Source organism: Bidens hawaiensis, unplaced genomic scaffold, assembly GCF_021521415.1.
Source record: "Bidens hawaiensis isolate Kalapana, Puna unplaced genomic scaffold, B.hawaiensis_p1.1 tig00018757_1, whole genome shotgun sequence".
Lineage (NCBI taxonomy): Eukaryota > Viridiplantae > Streptophyta > Magnoliopsida > Asterales > Asteraceae > Bidens > Bidens hawaiensis.
In genome coordinates, this window is record NW_027492846.1 from 245,820 (window position 1) to 270,239 (window position 24,420).

General features: G+C 35.2%; 1 pseudogene; it reads right to left on the bottom strand.

Moving 5' to 3' along the window:
* Window positions 1-7,807: 7,807 nt before the first annotated feature.
* LOC143556930 (putative galacturonosyltransferase-like 1 pseudogene) lies at window positions 7,808-9,389 on the bottom strand (annotated as a pseudogene).
* Between the last annotated feature and the right edge of the window lie 15,031 nt (window positions 9,390-24,420).

Consider the following 24,420-nt stretch of genomic DNA (forward strand, 5'->3'; position numbering starts at 1 on the left):
TTTATTTATCGACTTAAAAAGTTTCTCATTTACCTTGCTTTTCGAAACCGCACAACGGGACGAACTATGTGCATCATGCGACGACCTAAATAATTATGAGTGCACGCATAATTATCAAAGTCCTCGCATGGAACTCATGGTGAATACGGTTGTGTGTCATAACTCGGAACCTAGGGTGATTTTGGGTAACAGTACAAATATCGATGTGATAAGGGCATGGTGGATACGCCGCTGGTACTTCCTATATATAAGTGTCCATATCATGCCTTCTGTTTGTATCGTTATTTGGGTCACCTAAAGATCGGTGTTATTTATATATATATATATATACAAAATATCTCTTGACACTTACCTTATTTCTTTATATTATGTTTTTCTATAATTTCAGGACGAAATTTTCAAAAAGTTGTGAATACTGTAACATTCGTCAAATTTCGGACCCGAAAACCCGACTCGTTTAAACTCTTTTTATTATTATTTATTCTATTTTGGTTATAAGATTGTACAAAATCAACCCCTAGCCAACTTTGATTAACTTTTGAATCCACATCCATAGACCAGGGACCAAAATGCAATTTATGTAAAAGTTATTTTTTTTCTTTTCTTCTTTCCTTGTTCCGTCGAGCAGCACCCCCCCCCCCCCCTTTTCTTCTTGATCCGAAATTAACGGCCTAAATCACGAAATTGATTATGCTAAATCAATCTACAATCATAAACGCGTCTACCGACACTTTAATTTTAGTAAACATTAACGAATTGACAACAATTGACAACGATTACGCTCATCACGAGCCGCAGCCAAACCCTCTCTAATTTCCTATATATACTCGTCTAAAATCCAATTAAACGCGCACTCATACTCCTCTCTGCATCTCGAATCCAAACCCTATATCAATTGTAAGTTTCTGAGCCGTCTGCACCCCGTTATTGATCAAGCTCGAGCCGCTAGCCCTAGTTGGACGTCCAACCTCAATCCGTCACGTAATCTGGTAATTAAAGCATACATCTAATTCGTTTTTAACTGAGGATCATTAACCCAAAACAAAATTTAATCATCGTTAACATATTAGTAATCAATTGGAATGGAATGGATCTAGGGTTTATAATTGGGTTAAGGAAGAACAAAACTGTATGTTTATATTTAACTCGTGTCATACTATAAACAAGTTAGACACCTGCCCTAATGGCTGGTGCGTGTTTCTTTGTCTTGAACCGGCCTGGGGGCGCGGGTTCGAGTCCCCCTAGGCCCGTTTTTTTAGATTTATTTTTCTAAATCCTTTTTAATCTTTTTATTATTATTACACATATATAACCATTTTTTTATCAGTTTTTATTATTAATACACACATATAACATAAGATAAGCGTCATCTTAATAAACTGGATCCCGGTTTTGGTATTTTATATTTTTCTCGCTTAATTATTATTATTACTACATAATTCTAAGGTTAAATAAATATTATTATTGTTATTATTATTAATATTTTTTATATCGCAAAATGATTTTTTCCAACAAAAAAATAAACTTAATAAAAAAAATACCACACCTGCCAAAAAATGTCCAAGAACACTCCATATATTGAAAAATTTTCTCAATGTCATATATGTATCCTTATAATTTAACACATATTTTGTTATATTTGAAAGTGATTGGTATATACTATCTTTACAATTTAACACATATATGTATAGTTTACTAAATTAACTAAAAAAATAAACAAATAGATTTAAATCATATATTTAAAATTTATAAATTTATATGATAATGTACAAAAAACAATAGATAAATGAATTTAGTTTTAAAAAATGAATCAACTTTTAAGAATATATTTATAATTTAGTTATTAAAAAAATTACTTCGTAAATTGAAGCATATTAGAATTTTTTTTTATTTTTTTATTTACAATTTCAACAATAAACATAGTATAATGTGTTAACGATAACATTTAAAATTATATTAATATAAATAGAGTTTAAAGAAAAATGTATAATTTAATCATGTTATAAATATAATATAAACAGAGTGTAAAAGGAAAGTGAATAACTATTGATATATGACATAATTAGTTATGAAGGGAAAAAAATTGTTAGGATTAACTACAAACTAACATGTGTCACAATTATTTTACTTTATAGAATAAAGTGTATATATATATATGTATATATAGAAAAGGGTTCAAATAAAAAGAAAGAATTTCCTAAGAATGGTAAGAACCAATAGATTTTTGACAAGTGACATTACAACATATGGTGAAAGAACAATTCTAAGAAACTATGTCGGTTATAGTGGTGAAAGAGTAATTATAGGAAACTATGACGGTTTTTGGTAATTTTAAATCTCAACTATTGATAAACATGATCCAATGACTATGATTTATTCCTAGTCTTCCTAGGAAACTACTTCTTTTTAGTATAACCCTTCCATATATATATATATATATATAGAAACAGGATCAAATACATTTTATTCTTAACATGAAAACAGTGAGAACCAATTTGCTGTTATTATTATGTTTAGTTTTATTGTTGCTTGCTGTTATTTTTTGTTCGTATTTGCTAATTTTCGATTATGAGACGTTATAAGTATTTGCTGATTTATATTTTGTTGTTCTTATTAGATTTTTTCTTTTGCTGTTATAAGTATTGTTCGTATTTGCTGTTATTATTTTTTTCTTGATTTTTTATTCTTTTATTGTAATTTTTTAGGTTTTTTTTTTGTTATTATAAATCATTGTTTATGTAGATTGGTATTGTAGTTGGTATTGTTTCTTGCGTTCTCAGATTTTTACAAATTAGTATTATTTCCTACGTTCTCATGTTAAGATTAAAATGTACTTGAACCTTCCCATATATATATATATATATATATATATATATATATATGCATATTTATAAAAAGTTTTGTTTTGTTTTAATTATTATATATGCTTTTATTATGAATGATTTGAAATGCCATCTCTCTATAAACAAATAATCTACTACATGAATCTTGCTTAGTTTCTAATAAACCTTCATTTATGAGTATCGCATGTATGCGTATATCATGCCATATCTAATGCCACTTTCCATCATAATTACTTCTCAAAATAATAACCAATTAACCATCAGAATACAATATTAAACCAACAAAATGTTTACAAGCATCATGATACACCCTTCAAGATTAAGCACAAAATATGTTAATAAATTACAACCTAAAAGAAAAAAAGAAGAAGAAAACAAGAGAGTATGTGTTTTATGATAAGATGTACCATAAGTCACTAGTTAAAAATCGTAGGCTCATTTTACTTCTAAAACAAAGCAACTGAACGTCAGGTGAACGTATTGTTCTTTTGAAGTTAATACTTTATAGTTTATAATTGTAAAATTAACATTTTATTTAAGTTTGACATTTAATATTTAAATGTGATTTAAATATTATTTGCTTGTTTAATATTGGTGAACAATTTGTTTTATTTGCTTGTGTGTTATTATTAGAAACCCAATTACTTTACTAATACTATGATAAATAACTAATTATTAAAGTAGACATAAAATCTGATGATATGTTGAAATGATAAGTGCATAATAACGGATTGTTAGAAAAAATAATATTAAAAGTAAAAGATAAAGACGTCGAGGATTTGTTAGCTGGATCAAATTTCACGTTATTACGTGCAGGTAGTTGGCATTTCATGTTATTGTCGAAAATGATGCAGATGGTTTAACAATAAAACCATTCAAATAGTTGATTCTGAGAGTTTTATTTTATTTTTATTTTAAGGAAAGCGGGCATAGTAAAATTCCTGTGAAAAGCATTTAAGAACAAGTTTTGTGAGTGAATGAAAGAGAGAGGGCTCATTTTTCGGACGACTTAGGACCGTTTTGATTGTTGAGGGGAAAAACTCCGGGCATGATAGTCGGGCATTCGGGTGCATACTTGGAACTAGGGTTGTCATTTTTAACCGCAACCCGAACCCCGACCTGAATAACTATTAACCCGAACTTGAAAGTACCCGTACTTATGAAACCCGAACCAAGTGCAACATGAACTAATACGAGTCGAGTACGGAGTACTTTTTAATGGGTTTCGAGTAAACCCAAATAACCCCTTTGACTAAGTATTCTATTCAATTATCATATCTCCCACCTTAGCATATTCAATGAATATCACAACGTATCAAGTTCCTTTTTTAAGTTGTCGATCTATTTTGTTCTGGTTCCAACTTATCTATCGATTACTATTACAACATTTTTTAATTCCAAAGATTAGGTATGACTATTTATTTAGCTCAATTCATCAGTCGACCGGTTATTCATTCTGTCAATCGAACTATTCTTCAGACCTTTTCGATAGATTATGCGGGTTGTTATTTGCTTATGTAAATTAAAATTTGAAGATGATATATTTGCTTGAATTTTAGCATATATATAACTTTTTAGTGTTTTAGTTCAAATACTTGAAACCCGATTAACTTGTACTCATAAAACCCGAAACCGAATAATCTGAGAGAGATTAGGTTTGGGTATGAGTACTCGAAATAACTTTCTCAAATCCAAAGAACTCGATCCGAAAAACTCGAAATTCAAAAGTACAACCTGAAAAAACACTCCTACTTGGAACCGATTGTTAAGCTTTATAATGTGATTTGTGATGAAACTAAACATGATTAGAGGTCTCTCTCTCCATGCATCAAGTGTCGGCACTCACCACCTATCTAATATCCATGGTCCCTACTCCCTTCAAATAGTTGCTTTCCAAATTCTAGTCAAAAGAAAGACGCTAGATTCAACCTTTATTATTGCCATTGATAGAGTAAATAACCAAATTCGTCCTTCAACTGTATATTTGTCTACAATTTTAATCCCTCAACATATACAAGTGTATTTGCGTTTTGCAAAACCACTTAGAGCATTTTCAACCCAGCCCTTAAAATTATATGAGAGAGTTTATCTATAGGGGAAAGGTGATTTAATTAAACTGGATATTTAGGGAAAATGATCATTTGTATGCTGAGGATTTTAATAATTAAGAAACTAATGTTTGCTAATTTTAGGACTAAGATGCAAGGTTTTGATTTAAAATGACATGCATATATATTCACAAAACAATCAAACACACCAAACGATAGAATCAACTACACGCCCTAGTTAGAATAAACCCCACCAAACGATACAAAGCTGGTTGGAGTAGTAAGTAGTTGCACGAGAATTGTGGTTGTCTTGAAATATATTTACTAGGGCTTGCCAAGCCTAAGCAATGGTTAAGGGATTTATAGAATCGTGTGATTTATTGGAGGCGATAATGTCGTTGATGCAAGGCCATATGCATTGAGCGGTATGTGAAAGAAAAAGATGAGGATTAGGTGGTGGTGGGTAATATTAATGTAATATGTGATCAAGAACTTGAAAAGCGCTACGGTGAATCTTGATTATTTCTACCCAAGATGTGTGTTGACTGTTGATCTTCTCCATCTTGAGTGCGGTGGGGATGAAGTTTGTATTTACACATTTATAGTTGAATGAACTTTTCCCATTACAACTAACAACTTTAATCAAGAAACTTCGTTTTTTAAAGAATGTTGACCTAACTGGGAGTAAGCATGTGTGTGTTGACCTCACTGAGGTGTTCTCGTTGGTGGGGCTGAGAGACAGTGGTTTCGTATCAGGACAGACGGTTTTGAGAGCGGAATCTAGGAAGGTTGCTAAGCATGAGACAGCGTGTTTGGAGAATCAGCACGTGTTCATTCCATTTTCCTTCGACACTTTTGGATCCCTAGCTCCCGAGACGGTTCGCTTCTTGGAGCGGGTGCAGAAGGTGGTCCACAGTGACTCGCAGAGTCCGAGGAACCAAGGATTTATTTTTAGTAGAATAGGCTTTGCGATTCAAAATGGGATAACGGCGCAGCTTGTTGCTCGCTTACCCATTATCCAAATGTAGCTCGGTTTGTGTTATATATAAAATGAAATGTAAACCTAAATATAATTATATCTCCTTAATTATATCAGATTTAAAGTTCTAAAAAAAAATGTTATGTCTACGTACACTGCCGATAACACTTCACTAATGTCCAGTCTTGACAAAAAAAAATGGTAGGCGTCCCTATTTGTATGAAAAGAGTGACATATTGAAAGCTCCAAACGATGATTTAAAGCACACTATGATATATTAGACGTTGATGAAGCACCTTTTGATCCATGGTTTTTTTTTTGTGTAAGATTTAAACTAAGTAATCGATTATTGTATGCAAAATTTTAAATATAAACCATTAGAAATTGTTAGTATATGGATTTTTAACCTACTAATTTGTATAAGACATGATTTTATGATCGGTTGTGAGATGAGATTATTATCCATGTTGCCCAATTTTATATTGGTTTAAAAGGTTTTATTACTAAATTTTGTCAATCAAAATGGTAGTTTAGAAATTAGTAACTTCTATCATGTCCCCTTGCATTTATTATTTCTCCGAGCATGTGCGAATGTGCAATCAGTCTGCCCAAATTACGAAATTAAGTTATCAATCTTCTAACATTTTAATTATTTTGTTTAATCGTACGAACTTACTCTCAATTCCCGCCACCACAAGATAAACATTCAACCCAAAATTTATTATTATTATTATTATTATTATTATTATTCAGTAAAGCCAAACACACTTTTGTTCTTCAAACGTTTTTTTATTTTACAAATTTTCTTTTTCGTTCAAGTTTCGTCACTACTTAAAATGAAATTTTTTAGAAAAACCTTTACAATCACCCCACCAAAGTGGTAATGATTTATGATTTTGATGTCATTGGCATGATTATATATATATATATATATATATATATATATATGTTTGGCATAGAAAACATATATTTATGGATTTTTAATGAAAATCTTGATTCCGGAGATACAATGTGTCATGAAAAAACACGAACATAAATAAAAAAGATAGAAATAGGTAGTGATGTGAACGTATTGACGTGCATGCTACCAATTACTTAATTGCTAACCATGTGCCCCGTAGCTATCAACTTCACGATACCTCGTTCCCTCATCTTACTTTCATTTTATTTATAATTTATCTATCTTATTTTCGAAAAAAGACAAAAGCTACCACCGACGGTCTTTTTAACCTTTTAACATATCAATCATGGGTTTGTACTTTTGAGGATCTCATAATCACTTCCTCTAGACATTATAAAATCGTCAATTTTTCTTTTAAAAATTGAAATATACATTTAATAATATCAAAAAAAATATATATTTTATTTTAATGAGTATTTCGAAACGAAATATATCTAGAACCTTACACGACGAAAGAAAAACTAGTCAGTGGAGCTTTGGGGATATGCCCATACGCGGTATTTTACATGGGCAAGGACCCATTTCTTTTATTTTTTTCTTAACAAAATAAAGTGAATTATTTATTTAACTTTTTTTTTATAACAAAAATGAACTATTTCAAAATTTTGCAACGTGTAGAAATTTTCTACTTCCAAAATTGTAAATATCTTATATATTTGTATAGTAGTTGAAGTGAATCTTTTTTTTTACTTTAAAACATGGTGAGAAGTCTTTGTTCCGGCGGTGAGTTTATAATGTTTTATATAAACAGTCAACTAATATTAAAATGTGTTCAAACATGTACAAACTTCAAATTCAGTTGTTGATTTTAATAATGATACCTACAGAAAAATTCCATTTGCATCCATTTTCAAAACATTAGTAAGGTCAAAATTCTTTACTGTTTTGTTTCCTGTTTTCTTATCCAATAATTATGAGTCCAAATGAACAATTACTTACCGCACATATCAAGTTGCATATAATTCTGTATTAAAAACCTAGCATTTATATATAGCTTATAACAAAAAAACAATTATGGAACTAGAATTGAAGAAGTTATATCTCTAATTGCTTCATCATAACAAATGATGAATATTAATATATCTTGCATATGATTTCATTTTTTTTACAGCACAGACACATAGTTTCTATGTGTTACAAACACTAATCTAGTATCGTATCTCTTGGCATCATAATGTACAAAACATTGTTTAATTTCCCCAAAATATCATCTCAACGATCTCATTGACTCGTTTAGAGTTTAGACTCATCAATGGATCGAATGCAAAACACTTAACATACTTGAGTATGTATATATATATGGCACAGATACATAGACATATATTGGCTAGGATTTATGATTTTGGGAAAATTGTTGACATCTAATTATATATATATTCTTGTACCTCAAGATTCAAGAACATTTGAAGTTTGCAAAAGATCATAAGGCGCCCAAAGCGCGTCCAACGGGCACGCTTTGTTCCGATCTAGTCTAACCCACGGCTTCCCTTTCCCGCTCCAATGCAATAAACTCACCGGCCCAGGATGCAAATCCCGGCATAGCCCTTCAAAATTATCCCCTCCTAACCCATGTTGGTTCCATCTATGATCCACTTGCGCTATTTTGCCCGCAAATACCAAAAGAAAAGGCGGCAACGACCCCAATTCGTATATCCGCATCCGTTTCTGAAGCTCCATCCATTCGATAATCTTCGTGGTGTAGTCCCCTTCCCGCCATCTTACTAAATCGATTACCATAACCCCGGTGTTGAAGTAGCACGCGTTGCGGTCCGAAAATGCGACCGAGAGTGAAGGGTTGGACCAGAAGGTTGGAGTGAAGTATGTTGTGAAGTTCGCGTTGCAGTATTCGGGTGCCGCGAGTACTTTCTGGTCCGTGTCCACTCCGAAGGACGTATTGAATAGCTTGGCAATGTCGTCTACGAGTATTAAGTCGGAATCTAAATATACAACCTTTCTCACACATTTGGGTAAAAGGTCCGCAAGGTAGTTGCGGGCGTAGTTGAGTGGGCAGTCGAGTGCGGAGCGGATGGAGGTTGAGATGAGACCCAATACGGCCGAGTCGTCGAATCGATAAACGTTAAATCTTAGATACGGGAAAGAGGTGGATATAATGAGCTGGATATTGTCGGTGTGTCCGGAAGAAGATGCTACGAAATGAAAATGAATGTTTTCGGGGCAGGAGGAGTGTTGGAGGACCGAGAGGATAGCCGCCATGGAGCCGCGGAGGTACGCGGCGTCTAGGGTCATGGCTACATGGACTGCATTGCCCGAGCATGTGTCATGGGCAGGTGGGCAGTTGGGTGAGTTGTAGAATTTGGGTGCTTCTTTGAAGGAAGCGGTGGCGGTGGTGATGATGGTGGTGATTATTATTAGTGGTAGAAGTGTTAATATGAGAGAGAGGTTTGAAGAAGGCATCTCTTTGATGAAAGCATAAGATCTCTCTCTCTCTCCACTTATCAGGGGAGAATGATATGGTATTGGTGTTGGGACAGTTTGAAGTTTCAAACCTAAAATGTGTTGGAAAATAGGGTAAATAGTTTAAGATTGTGCATTTTAATATTAAAGTTGTGAAATAGACAAATAAAAGCAAGTTGTATTTATACCAAGTTTGGATCCAAAGATATTTTTTGTATAATTGAAGATCTAAGAATGATGATTGTTAGGTTTTTTATTTTCTTTTCTGAAAAGACATTTAATGTTACATATCATAACTAAGGTCATAGTTTTTAAAAACTTATAGTAACAACATATGCATCTTTGTGTCACACATAGGATAATAATATATAAGGGAATAATGAGTAGCTGTGATAATATTAACAATCAAATATGATCAATATTGAAATATACATGTGTTTTATTTTAGTTTTGAGACCACAAATTTCAATAACGTGTTACCATTATCACATTTGAAATTCTTTTTTAACACCGCATGCAGAATTTCTTATCTAACAACGCATGTACATTTGGAAACTATTTTAGGAATAACTAAACCATATGCAATATGTGGTAATTTTAAATTTGGGACCATGAGTTCTAACAATACATTAGCTAGAACTACCATGCACTTTTTAAATTCTTATTTATCATTGCATAAGAAATTCTTATTTAACGTGTATGCACATAAGTAAAAACTATTTTTAAGTACTTAAACAACCTAAATAGATACGATATTCAGGTAAATGTTATGTAATTTATAATTATGAGACAACCAATTCCGATAAAGAAAACTATTGACTAGCAATAAATAACGAAAACAACTAAGAATTTAGCATTGACATGTCTGTCATAAGTGTACTTTTACCGATAAAATTTAGAAATGTTATTCAAAAACTTATAAAAAAAAAGAAAGTCTAAGAAGACCGTAAATTGAAATGAGTGAATTGCATACCAATGAAATTTAACTTCATATAGAGAGCGGCTATACACATGTTATCTTCGAGAGAAACACTTAATTGTGAAAAAGGGTGTTAAGAGTCGATATCGTACGTGTAAATTATGGTTCGATGCTAAAGATGGTAGGCACATGTTGGTGGGATACAAAGATGCGGTAGAAGTTTGGAACCTGCAACTAAATGATCCAAACTACCATCAATACAGTAGTTTCCATCAAAGAGTATTGAATTACCTAATATTTTTTCTTATTTCGTGGTGTCCAAAAAGCTTACTAGATCGATATTCATGCTCACTTTGTAGGTCTTATGAAAGACAAGAGAAAAGATCTTTAATAAAATATCACAACGCTCGTTGGAGATTATGGAGCCAATAAAACTAAGTAGTTATTTGTTGATAAAAAAATAGAATTTATATGCACCTTTTAAGTTAGAATACGAGGTGTGCTTTAGATTTTAAGTTATTAACCTCAAGTATATTCTAGCATCTTGCTAATCGTTCATCAATAATACTCCGCCATTAAGAAGAGCAATAGAACAAACAGGATATTATGCATTTTTGCATCTTTTCTAAACAATTGTGCATACTTATATAGGTTAGAATGGTGATTCCATCAAAGAGTTGAGTTATCATATATAACTATGGTTTATTTTAGGATGCAACTTATAAATATATAATAGTTAAATTAAAAATAAAAAATAGAAAAGAAGGAGAAAGAGTTAATGTTGGCTACAAAATAGGATCGGGGGCAGATGATCAAAAGTCGTCATTAATGGCGGGTGCTGTCAATTTGACTCTAAAATATGTAGCAGCGTTCATCACACTCTACACAATTGAATTAAAAATATAAAATTTCACTTATTTTAAGTTTTACTTGTATTTATAACAAAATATTTAAAATAATATTTTCTTATAGCTTTGTCTGTTTCTACTTTTTGGCTAGCCTTTTACCCGATTTGCGTTGACTTAAAGCAATAAAAACATTTATTTACTATATAAAAAATTATATATTATAGACAGAAATATCACAATTATATATATAAGAAAAGAAAAAAAACGAAAGGGGCACGTAGTAGACATTGTGGAGCCCTGTTTATGGTGTCGATGTCGTAAATGAGAGGCGTCCACGTTGTACATGAAAACAGTCAATTCAAACACTATAAATTCCCATAACTACCCTTATTTTTTCTAGCTAACCGTAAAAATGTTATTACATTTTATAACTGTAAAATGACTAAAAATCAATTAAAAAACAAATAATAAACGTATGGTTAGAAAAGAAATGGAAGCCGACATATTTGAAACGTGGTCAATCAATGATAGATGAGCCCCCTAGGCAAACTTTCTATAGACAAATCTTTGGGCCCACTCTGTGAATTGAATTACGTTTTAACTAGGGATGATAGGTGACGAATACCGTACCGAATATATCGGTTCGGTATCGGTATCGATATTTCGGTAATTTATCTCTTCAATACTGCTTTAGCATTGTATCTTTTTTTTCGTATTTAACTTATTCAAAGTAGCATTTTATTTTTTTAGCAACACAAAAAGACTTCTAATTTAGTATTTTATCTTCGATGCCACGTTTTTTTTTCCTGAATTTATGCAGGGTAGAACTTCCAAAGTGATATATAATTGTTTATTATTAATTTACTGAATTATTTTGACCATTGTGATAAAAAAAATAAAAAGGAGATGTAATTTTACAAACCTCTTGCAAAACCCATAAGCAAAAAAAGTTGACAAAACCATAACAAAACTATATTCACATAATTGAGATCGCTAGGTATTCAGTAAGAAAAGAAATTGAACTAGGATTTAAATTTTTTTTACTAATGGAATGAAGATGGATACTTAAAATTTGTATAAATGGGTAACACAATCAATAATATGTTTGTGAATCGAATTACTATCCATAAATAGTCATTAGATGTATCTTATATAAACTCGGTACCAATACCGATTTTTACCGCAAAGTACCGATATCGCTTTTTATCGATACCGAACTTAAGAAAAAAGAATACTGATACCAGTACCGCTTACAATCGGTCGGTACGGTATTGGTACGGTACCGGTACGATATCGGTACGGTACCGGTATTCGGGAAAAAAGCTCATCCCTAGTTTCAACACAAAAGAAAAAAAATACGATGTCATTGGTTTTTTTTAACGATCAATTTGTATCATTAACATGCCACTAACTCCACCTATAGAAAAAACCTCATGATCCAATTTGAGCCCCCATGTTTTTTTTGTCTCAAGTCGGCCTTGAACCAAAGATTTTCTCCTTATTAAATTTGAAGTCTTTAAATGCATCATCTTAAGCATTTGGACTAAAGATCGTTGACGATGTCGTGCCTTTGTTTTTAGCTTAATGTTTTACTTAGTAATTCAAATTGATATTCGCGTTCAGTCGCGGATCTAGGAATTTTTTTTCAGGTGGTGCACTACTTTTAGATGCTTCAATTTCATAGAGTCAGATATAAAAAATTCCGGGTCGGTTTGAGGCTCGGATCGGTTAGATATGCTCGGTTGGTTAACACGGGCCTCAAAGTAGATATCCCCGTCTAATTTCATATTTTTTACTTGGGTAATAAGATGAAAGGGGTTGCCTTACGGAAGGATCTCATGGAAGATCATCCAAATTATTTTTTGACGGTTTACTACTTGAAGATGATGATCTTTGGTTCGACGGTTCACTTTGGAAATATCTCTTGATATTCATAATATCTACAAATCGACAATTACATACTAACAAATTAAAAACTAAGAAACTAATAAAAACTAACAAACTAACAAATTAAAAAAACTATCTAACAAATTAAAACTAAATTTAACAAATAACTTAACAATTAAGTATTTAACAATCAAAAGCAATTGACAAGAAGTTGAGAACAATTAACAATTAACAATTAACAATTGAATGTAAACTTACCTTCAAAGTGGGGGATTCGAGCAATCGAACTTCAAGGAAAAATGGTAGGTAGGAAGATTGGAGGAAGGTAGGAGGTGTGTGGGCGGCCGGAAAAGTAGCAGGCAACGGTGGCGGTCGGAGAACGGGGACGATCTAGTAGTCATGTGTGTGACAGTGTGAGTTTGAAGAGGGGAGATAGGCAGTCGTTGTGTGTTTTATTACTTTATAAAACTCTAATTGATATAAGGCTAAAGGCTGAGTTGGTAAAAGAAAATCCAAAAAATCGGCCTGGAACAAAAGTCGAACCTGTGACCATCAGGTTACAAAACCAACAGATTACCGGCTGGACCATCACTTGTATTTTAAATAAGGTGGCTCCTTCCTAATTTATAAAGTGGTTCCTATGATATTTTCTATATATAAATACACCATTATTTCGAAACTTAGGTGGTTCCTAGGAACCACCCTTTTACTATATAAATCTGCCCCTATTCGCGTTTTGTGTCTACGATATTGTTGAGTTACATAAATATACCATATTCCCAAAGAGAAAGGCTAAAGTGTTTCATGCGGGTTGTCTCGTCAGGTTGTAGTGTTTATGGAAGACTAGAAACGATATGGTACATAATGGCTTGATAGTGGCAGTTGGTAGTGTCGTAAAGGAGGCTAAAGCCCTTAGTTTTCTTTGGATTCACTACAACAAAAAAGGCTTTTTAGGACCTTTTGTGTGAGACGCTTGTAAAATAGGGTCCTAAAATCTATTTAATAGGACAAATGAACATTTGTGGTCCTTTTACAATATACGCTACAGAACCAGTGTCCTAAAAAGTTATTTAATAGGATGGCTGAATCTTTGGGGTCGTATCATCATATAACTTAATAAGACACGTAAAATGTAAATCCTAATAAAGTAATCTATAAGACATGTATTTGTTGGTGTCCCATTATTTAGTAATGTAATAAGACACTTGATCACTGTAGGTCTTATTATAACATAAGTTAATAGGACACTTTGTAGTTAAGTCATAAATGTTCGGTGTTATAGGACCCTTTCTAGTCGAAGTCATATAAGAACATAACTTAATATGACATTTTACACTATGGTCTTATAACTTTAACCTTTATAAGACGCTTAATCATTGCGGTGCTATTATAATACACCGTAATAGGACATTTAATATTTGATTCATAAATTATCTGTTTTATAGGACGCTTATTCACTAGAGTTTTATTATAGCATAACTTAACAGGACACTTGACACTTGAGTCTTATAACTTTAACCTTTATAGGACGCTTAATCATTGTGGTGTTATTACAATAAACCGTAATAGGACACTTGACACTTCGTTTTTATCCGAATACCGACGTTGATCCCGAATTAACCCGAACTTGATCAAACCTAACCCGATTAAGATGGAAGCTTAAACCCGAATAAGATGGAACCTTAAACCCGAATATAGTATTCGGTTTGGTAATTAGTTAAAAAAAGTTTAATCGGGTTAACCCAATCATGCTAAGTTGAAGTGTAAAGTATGTATTTCAACCTGTACTTACAAACTCGAATATCGAATAACTCGACCCAAATAAAAATAACCTAAACCAATTAACCTTCCCACTTTCCATTTTTACAAAAGAAAATGAGATTCCCTCCCCAAAATTTTTTTTATCTCCCTCCCTCCTTTCCCCGTTCTCTTTCTCTCCCACTCTGATCGAATATCTGCCTACTAACAAACTAACGCATATCTCACTATAAGAAAAAGTCTCTTTAGCGGCGACACCTTTAGCGCTAATCCGTGTCAAATTTAATCAGATGGATAGGGTTCGTTTGATCATAAGGCCAGGCTTCTTTTCTCACATCTCTCGCCGTCACAGCCACCACCGAAGCCTCCCTCCCTCCCTCATCGGCCACCTGCAATCACCATAACACCGGAGCACAAACTGCAGCACCGGCCACCGATGTACACCTCGCCGCTGCTGCGAGACCTTTCTCTCTTTCAACCTGGGATTTCTAGGTATTCCTCTTTGCTCGTCATTCTCTCGATAAAGGTAACTGTTTCTTTATTACTGTTGAAATTTCTCAAAATATTTGGGAAAAGAGGCGAAAGTTGCTAAGTTTTGGGGATTTGATGGATTTTGTAAATTGAAAGGGGGGATTTGAAGAATCATTGGTACTTTGTTAAATTAGATCTGGGTTTTATGATTCTGAAAAAAAAAGTTCTGATTTTATATGAATTTTGTTACATATTTTGGAGGAAAGTATTTGATTAATGGTAACAGTAATCAACTGAAAATGGTCTGTTTATCCTTTTGACTAACTGAATGGTTATGAAAATCATAATAAAATTAAATTTCCAAGTTCAATGGTTAGACTATGTATTTTGTGGTTTCAGTTACTGTTTAGTTTCTTCATCCGTGTCGTGTCGTGTCGTGTTCTGACTTTAAATTTGAAGTTGTGGCTTGCATATGTATGTTGTGTTGTTTATCATGAAATTACAATGAACTTGTATGAACTTTTATATTGATTTACATTTTTAGTCGAGTCAGTTTATATCAAGAGTGAGACCGTGTCTGGTCTGCAGTCATAGGCTTGTCAAATTGGTTCATTAATAGATAATGTAATTATATAGCTAATGATAAGATTATGTTTTGTTGATGTTTGTTGATTGTATTATAATGTGGATGTAAAGATTAAACATTTTAAATTGGTTTCATTAACTCTTAGTGTTTCAACATTCATGTCTGTTTTTCACAACAACTATTAAAATGGAATCAATAGATGAGATGCTTTAACATAATCTTTAGTGTTTTATTTAGTTATTATTGCTGATTTTTATGTTATAGGGTGGATGGGAAAATGATGAAATTGTAACTCATAGTTCGCCAATATTAAGTCAACCGAGAACGAATTTATATTAAAGTGGTTGGAGTGTTTTTTTTACTTTTTTTTTCATATCAAACAGAGTAACTGGGCTTATGTGATGATTTACACACAAGCGAACATGTCATATTTGTAATAGCTCCTGTCCTTGTTTGTGTTTGCTAGATTATCAGCTTAGGTGGGAGTGGGAGATGTAGAAGTTGAGGGTTGTTAGTAGAATGAGTACCGGTGTGATACAACTGATTCTCAGGTAAAAGAGTTTGATTTTAAGGAAACTCGATAAGTGTTAAAAATATGACTTTATTTTCATTTTTTGTTGCCTTTTTATTAAATATTATTAACTCTTTAGTTCAACTTGAACAGACTGTTGTTTGGAAAAAATTTGGATTATCCAGTTTTTTTAATACAAATTTAAGTATAAATCAATAATAGCAAAACCTTCGGTTCTTTTAAAATGGTCCCAGAGTTTTTGCGGTTTTAAGGGAATCTAATGGTTTTCAATTGTTGATAAAGGCATGCTTTAGTTAAAATCTCATTCTCGTGTAAAAGGTCTTCTAAAAACACGGTTTGTGGTTCTGGTAAGTTTTGTTTGTTTAACTCATTTAAGATCAACTTGTATTTTCTGATCTTAAGTGTTCTTTATATGGTTTGTTGTTGAATCTGTATAAACGATTGGGGGTTTAACAAAATTGGTTTGGGTATTTCGTGTGTAAATCTATGGTTGTTGACAATAAGTATCTTTGTCTTCTATAATCAATTTTGAACCTTTTTTTCAAGGTGTTTGGCATTATAACTAATAATTTTTATTATAACTGATGACAGTGATCCATAACTCATATATCTCATCACTGAACTCATATATCTCACTGATGATGCCAGTAAAGGAGTAATGCGTACCTTGCAAAGGAATAACCGTAAGTTTTCATTTATTAACCCAAATTATCATTTCGTTTAGTGGGCCCGTATTTTGTCCTTTAATTACAGTTGCCATTGCCAAATTATAGCGGGCCCGCATTTTATCATTTATTAACCCAAATTATCATTTCGTTTACCCCTACCACTCTTACCTGTAGGTCTCAATAATCATTCTTCAGAAGATATTATCTCAAGTTTTCTCATTCATTGATGTATAGGTAACGATTATGTTCATGTCAAACTCCTTTTATCATTTCTAAACTGACATTCTTGCTTTTGTGTCAAGTTTATTGATAACATGCAGTTTTTTTTAACTTATAATGTATACCTTGTTTTGTACGACCAAATTAATGTTTTAAGACTCGATTATTTATAGCACATCCACAAATTTCACAATTTATGGATTCGAAGAAGGCATCAAATAAAGGAAACATTTTATGGTTCTCGACATAATTACATTTTTTTTGGATATAATGGCACACAACTTATGAAGAGGTAGTGGGTTTCGAGGTAGCGCTTATGATAGTGCATATACAAAGGTGGGCAACTAACTCTACATGCTTATTTGAGAGTTTTCAGGTGTGTATACTTATGGTGAATTTGTATATAAATAACATGGTTCTTTGACAAACATTAACTAAAGTTTAATCAAATTAGCATTAAGTACATGGTCAAAAAGAGGATTAGTCTGTAATTTGGATACTTTGTTAGACTTATAAGGATATGTAGAAGCTGCGAAATTGAGTTAAATTTTAGCTTGTAGACTCATCCTAATATTGATTCTAAGTTGGTGATCAAAAAACGGTTACATTGGGTACACTAGAAAGCAACTATGTCTATTGATGTTTTTTTTTTCATATTATTTTTTCTATAAAATGTTAGCCTGCGTGTAAAATCTTTTTTTTGTGAAATGATTTTTGCACCATAATGACTCGATTTTAATAACTGTTTGTTGAAATCTAAAATCTAGGTCGGAGATGATGTTTTCCTCAAAAGCATTCTAAACCCTACTAAGACTGTAGCAAGAGGATTGGTGAAGTGCTTGGACCCAAATGAGCTAGTTGGTGGTACAGAGATCGGACCAAACTGGTGTGAGGTAAATGTTCAAGTACCATAAAAATAGATGAAAATTTGGTAAGACCATATGTGTTATTTTCCACAATTCAATATTGTATTGGTGCATCCATCGCTTGGCCTTGTCCATTCATCTCTGTGACACTCGTCAATTTCAGGTTAACTCCGTTAATTCAAACTCCATCAATTCAAACTTAAGATCATTTGATCTATAACGCACATCTCATTACATTTAAACTAGGGTTTTAAATGACGTTTGACAATCACTACACAAGAAGTCTTTCGGACTTTCACTGAAACAAACACGAGTCGACTCAAACCGTTGGTGAACAAACGATGAATATTATAAACATGTACTTGGTATAATTACATGTTGCGTTTATATGTGTAAATTGTGCTTGTATGTATAATATCACGTTATGGATGAAAAATATTAGTGTGTATTAGAATTTAACTAAATTAAACTTGAGGGTGCTAGTTGTAACATATGATATATTATCTTAATATATAAACAACATTAACATTAACCCTAATCCCCTCTCTCCCTCTCCTCTCACCTGACGGCAGCCCCCCTCCCCTCTCCTCTCTCGTCGACCGAGCCACAAGGCACACACACACACACACACACACACGTATACAAGTCGGTTTCAAGCTTGATCGAAGAGTTAAGAAGCTAATTAGGTAATATAAACACCATATCTAATCTATTCTATCATTTAATTGTATGATTAAACCTGAAATCATAAACCCTAAGTGTTAAAAATGTTGTTTGTTGATGAACTAGGATTTACATGCATGATTGTTAGTCATAGGTTAATTGTTTATTGAGTTTTGATGAAAATTGATGCTGGACAGATTATTGAATTCGTGTTTGGACGACTGTAAGTCGATGTTAATGTTATGTTTTGATGCGATTGTTGATTCTACAGTATACTAGGTCGAGTCTAGTTTCTTAAAAGTCCGAGTTTGTAATTTTTGGACGTATAAAAGTCTGTTTTTATTATTTTACAAAACTGTTGTGCAAGGCTGATTTGGGAGACCAGCTGTTAGGCTGTTTTGTAATTATCATATCTCATAAACTACAAGACCAAATGGGTTGGTTTCACTTCTGGAGGTTAACATGTTGAGTTAAGAACCTAACCCAATTGGTCTTGCATTAATTGGAATTACCATTTAACGGGAATAACAAATATCATTCTGTTGCGCATACAAGACCAAATGGGTTGGTTCCACTTCTGGAGGTTAACATGTTGAGTTAAGAACCTAACCCAATTGGTCTTGCATTAATTGGAATTAACATTTAACGGGAATAACAAATATCATTCTGTTGCGCATGATTCTGACTGCTGTGAGTTTACTGTAATGTTTTGACCATTGTGAGAAATCTATGTGGAATAAAAATACAATAAAAATAGTTCTGGAAACCTAACTCATGTGTGCTTTTGTGACGATTTTTGGGGAATTAATTGATATGTTATGATCTGTTGAATAGAGTAATCTTTCAAGTAGAAATCTGTCTTGATAGAACTAGCTGCTGAACTATATGAAAATACATGAAACGTGCTTGTTGCTAGATAATTGCTATGTTTTTGACTAAATTGCCCTTGTGTGGAATGATTGCTAGTAATGTACAATATTAATACTTGACACGTAATTAGTTGTTCACACATGTAACGTATCACCAATGTGTTTGTTGAGTCACACACAAATTCACAAACGAAACACGAAAACGTATCTCACGCATAGGTATTATGTGCCGAGTCTAGAGACTCAATAATAGTTCCAACACTTAGAAAATCTCATTTTTGTTTTCGAACGCTAGTGAGGATTTTCTGTGATGCGCATCTCTTGGTTGACTTGTTTTTGAATTCTTCGCAAACAGTGAGTTTCACGTTCCCCTTTTACTCTTTGAAACGCTTTTTACTTGGGGGAGATAACATACTCCAAAACGCTTTAAATTTTGTTATTAGTTATATATCACTTGTAAGGCTAAGTGGCAAGCGAACCAACTAAAGTCCTTCATAACATCGAACCGTTTAATATTGGATAATAGCGAGTCACTGTTGAGTAGTACTACTGGGTTTGACAAACCCCACCCAACGCTAAACTCGACTGGAGGTCGAGTGGGTGTAATCTTGGCTAACACATTTTCCATGGTCGGGATAGACATGGTGGCAACGCAATTGATAAACAGTCAGCTTCGGTGTCGAACACTTAGTAATACTTGTTGTATAGGCTCGCTACCTATCGATATATAATTGACTTAACATTATCTGGTAACGCAAAACGCAAACGCAAAACGTAAACGCATAACGCAAACACTTAAACGCAAACATTTTCTTTATTTATATATGTGAACTCACCAACCCCGTGTTGACACTTTTAGTATGTTATTCTCAGTTAGCCGAGGCGGGCGCGCGGTATAGGAACATGCATTACATTGAACTCTATCGTTTTTGCAAACTCGTTTTTAAACTGTTATTAATTATGTTTTAAGTCGTCCTGCGTGACGCAACACTTGGTTTATGATTTTACGCTTCCGCACTTATTTACACTTAAATGTTTCGTGGTTTGAAAACTTTACTTATGATGTTTGATTATAACTAATGATTCCGATCCTGTTAGTTCACACCCTCTGACGGTAAAACTCCATTAGTGGATTTTGAGGGTGTGACAGATTGGTATCAGAGCCATTGGTTTTAGCGAACTAGAATTTCATGCATACTAGACTATAACCGCAACGACCCATTAGTTATAATCATACGCACTGCATATATATATATTTTGTTTAGTCTTTCGTTATCTTATCTCTTTATCTTATCCACTCATACGCGCGCATACACGACTTATCCTGTAGGGATGTCGACGCCACCATCATCATCATCCGACCAGATGACTCATGCTCATGGAAAGGAACCGCAGCTACCTACCTCGTCGCCACCCCGAGTAGCCCCGGAACTAGAAGCCCCTGCACCGAAGAGGTATCGCCTATCTGGAGGCATGTACGACGACGACGTTAGCTGGGATTGGTACCCGAGTCTGATCAGGCGAATGGTTTATCGCGAACAAGTTCCCCCACTGCCTCACCCGAGTTCTCGCAGCTGTTGTTTCCTGTTTAGAGCGTGACGCGGGTTCTATGCGCTCGGCGAGAGCGAACGTTTCCGGATTGATAAGAGATGGAACCGAGGCTAGGGAGGAAATTTCCCGCCTAACAACGGCTATGAAGGAAGTGCAGGATACTAATGATCAGCAGATCAAGATTATGAGAAAAATGCAAGCAGAGATGATCGATTTGCAAGAGCAACTCTTTGTGGCGAGATCCCGGACAGAGATAGCACTAGAGCGTTGCGATATCTTACAAACGCAAATTGCAAAGAATGCAGCAGAACCTGAGGAAGAACCTGAGGAAGAACCCAAGGAAGATCCCGAGAAGGAACTCGAAGAGGAACCGGAGGAAGAGCCGGTTGAGGAGGAGGCACACTCAGAGGTGTCCTCAGACGATGACATCTAAGAATGATAACACCTAGATGGAAGGGAGATGTCTGGAAGAAACACTGGTCATGGTCGCGGTAACATCAACCTAACCGCAGCAGAACTCCAAACCCTATTGAATGACCATGCGGCGGCAGCTCTAGCCGCACATGTTCAGAATCAAGCCGGAGGTCCAGCTGGAGCATGTACTTTCAAGAACTACCTGGATTGCAAGCCCAAATCGTTTAAGGGCACTGAGGGAGCCTTAGGTTTCCTGCGTTGGGCCGAGAAGGCAGAGTCAGCTTTCGAGATGTGTAACGGTCCACCAGCCAGCAGAGTCAAGTTTGCTGCTGGAACATTGCAAGATTCTGCCCTCACCTGGTGGAACTCTAATGTGCAAATTCTTGGGTTGAAATTGGCAAATGCTATGAACTTGGAAGAATTCAAGAACATGATGCGAGGAGAGTATTGTCCTAGAGAGGAAATCTCGAAGCCATAATCGGAATCTTGGGCGGTAAAAATGGTGGGTTCCGAGATTGAAGCCTACACCACCCGTTCCCACGAGCTAGCAGTAATGTGTCCACGGATGGTAGACCCGCCGAGTAAGAGAATCGAGATGTATATCGATGGGCTGGTACCACAAATTCAGGGTATGGTGACGTATTCCAAACCGGCTACAATTCAACAAGTGACCCGGTTAGCTCACAAACTGACGGCCCAGGCAGTGACACAAGGTGCGTTACTACCTAGAGGTTCAACCTCTAAAACCCGTGACAACCCGAGCACTGCCAACAACAACAACAACCCGAGCAATGGAAAGAGGAAATTCGACAACACCAGGTCCTCATCCTCGAACCTCCCACAGCAACAACACTACCGTAAGCCCGAACTCGCTCGGAACCTCAATAATCAGGGTTCCAACAATAACAACAATGGGGGCGGACAGGGTTCGAGTGGCTATGCGGGGAAATACCCGAAATGCAACAAGTGCAACTATCACCATGCTGGCGCATGCGACCTTATCAAATGTCTGAGATGCGGAAAAATGGGTCATAGGCTAAGGAATGTAGGGGAGACCTAGCGGCAAGGGGTGCTCCTAAACAGCCTACGACGACTAAAGGGTGTTTCGAGTGTGGTCAAGAGGGTCATTTCAGGAAGGATTGCCCCAAACTAAAGCAGAATGAGAACAATGGGGGCAGCAACAGTGATGGAAGCAGTGGTAAAGGTAGGGCTTTCGTCATTGGGTCGGGCCAGGTCCGCAATGATCCGAATGTGGTTACCGGTAAGTTTCCTGTGAATGACTGTTTTGCTTCTATTTTGTTTGACACTGGAGTTGATAGGAGTTTTGTATCGAAAGCCTTTAGTAAACTCTTAGACTTAACTCCAACCCCGTTAGATGCTAAGTTTCCTGTCGAATTAGCTGACGGTAAGTCTATAGAAATAACTCATGTACTTGCGGGATGTAAGTTGAGACTGTCGGGTCATACTTTTGATATTGACCTCATACCTTTTACACTTGGTAGTTTCGATGTCGTTGTCGGCATGGACTGGCTATCCGAGAACCGAGCGGAGATTATATGTCACGACAAGATAGTCCACATCACTACCCCTTCCGGCGAAATCATTTCGATACATGGCGAGAAGAGCGGCATGACTACAAGTGTTATCACCCTCATGAAGGCGCAGAAATATCTACGAAAGGGTCATCCGGCAATTGTAGCCCATATTGTTTCCAGAAATTCGCGAAGGAGAAGCGAATCGAAGACATACCGATTGTGCGAGATTTTCCGGAAGTCTTCCTGGAGGATTTGCCTGGACTCCCACCTATTCGACAAGTCGAGTTCCAAATCGAATTGACCCCCGGTGCAGCACCCATAGCACGAGCCCCGTATCGGCTCGCACCGACAGAGCTTCAGGAGTTGTCCACTCAATTGCAAGATTTGTTGGATAAAGGTTTTATCCGACCTAGCTCATCACCTTGGGGAGCCCCTGTCTTATTTGTCCGAAAGAAGGACGGGACTTTCCGCATGTGCATAGACTACCGAGAGCTGAACAAGGTGACGATCAAGAACCGTTATCCCTTACCCCGAATTGATGATCTGTCCGACCAACTCCAAGGATCGAGTTACTACTCGAAGATCGATCTGAGATATGGTTACCATCAATTAAGAGTGCGCGAAGAAGACATTTCAAAGACGGCCTTCAGAACTCGGTACGGTCACTACGAGTTTTCGGTTATGCCTTTTGGCTTAACCAACGCACCAGCCGTATTTATGGATCTCATGAACAGAGTATGCAAAGCGTACCTCGACAAGTTTGTGATTGTTTTTATTGATGATATCCTCGTCTACTCCAAGGACAAGACCGACCACGAAGAACACCTGAGATTGATCTTAGAATTGCTAAAGAAGGAACAACTGTACGCTAAACTCTCGAAATGCGAATTTTAGCTTCGCGAGGTTCACTTCTTAGGACATGTGATCAATGAGAATGGTATCCATGTCGATCCCGGCAAAGTAGAGGCCATCAAAAACTGGGAAGCACCTAAGACTCCGACTGAGGTGCGACAATTCCTAGGACTGGCTGGCTACTGCCGATGTTTCATCGAGGGATTTTCAAATATTGCTCAACCCCTCACCGCTTTGACTCATAAGGGTACTAAGTACAATTGGGGTGACACACAAGAATCCGCTTTCCAACTGTTGAAAACCAAACTCTGTAGCGCCCCTATCCTAGCCCTTCCCGAGGGAATAGAAAATTTTGAGGTACATTGTGACGCATCGATACAAGGTCTTGGTTGCGTGCTGATGCAACTCGAGAAAGTTATAGCCTATGCCTCTCGACAACTACGGATTCACGAGAAGAATTACACGACCCATGACTTGGAACTCGAAGCTGTGGTGTTTGCTCTTAGGATATGGAGGCATTACTTGTACGGTACCAA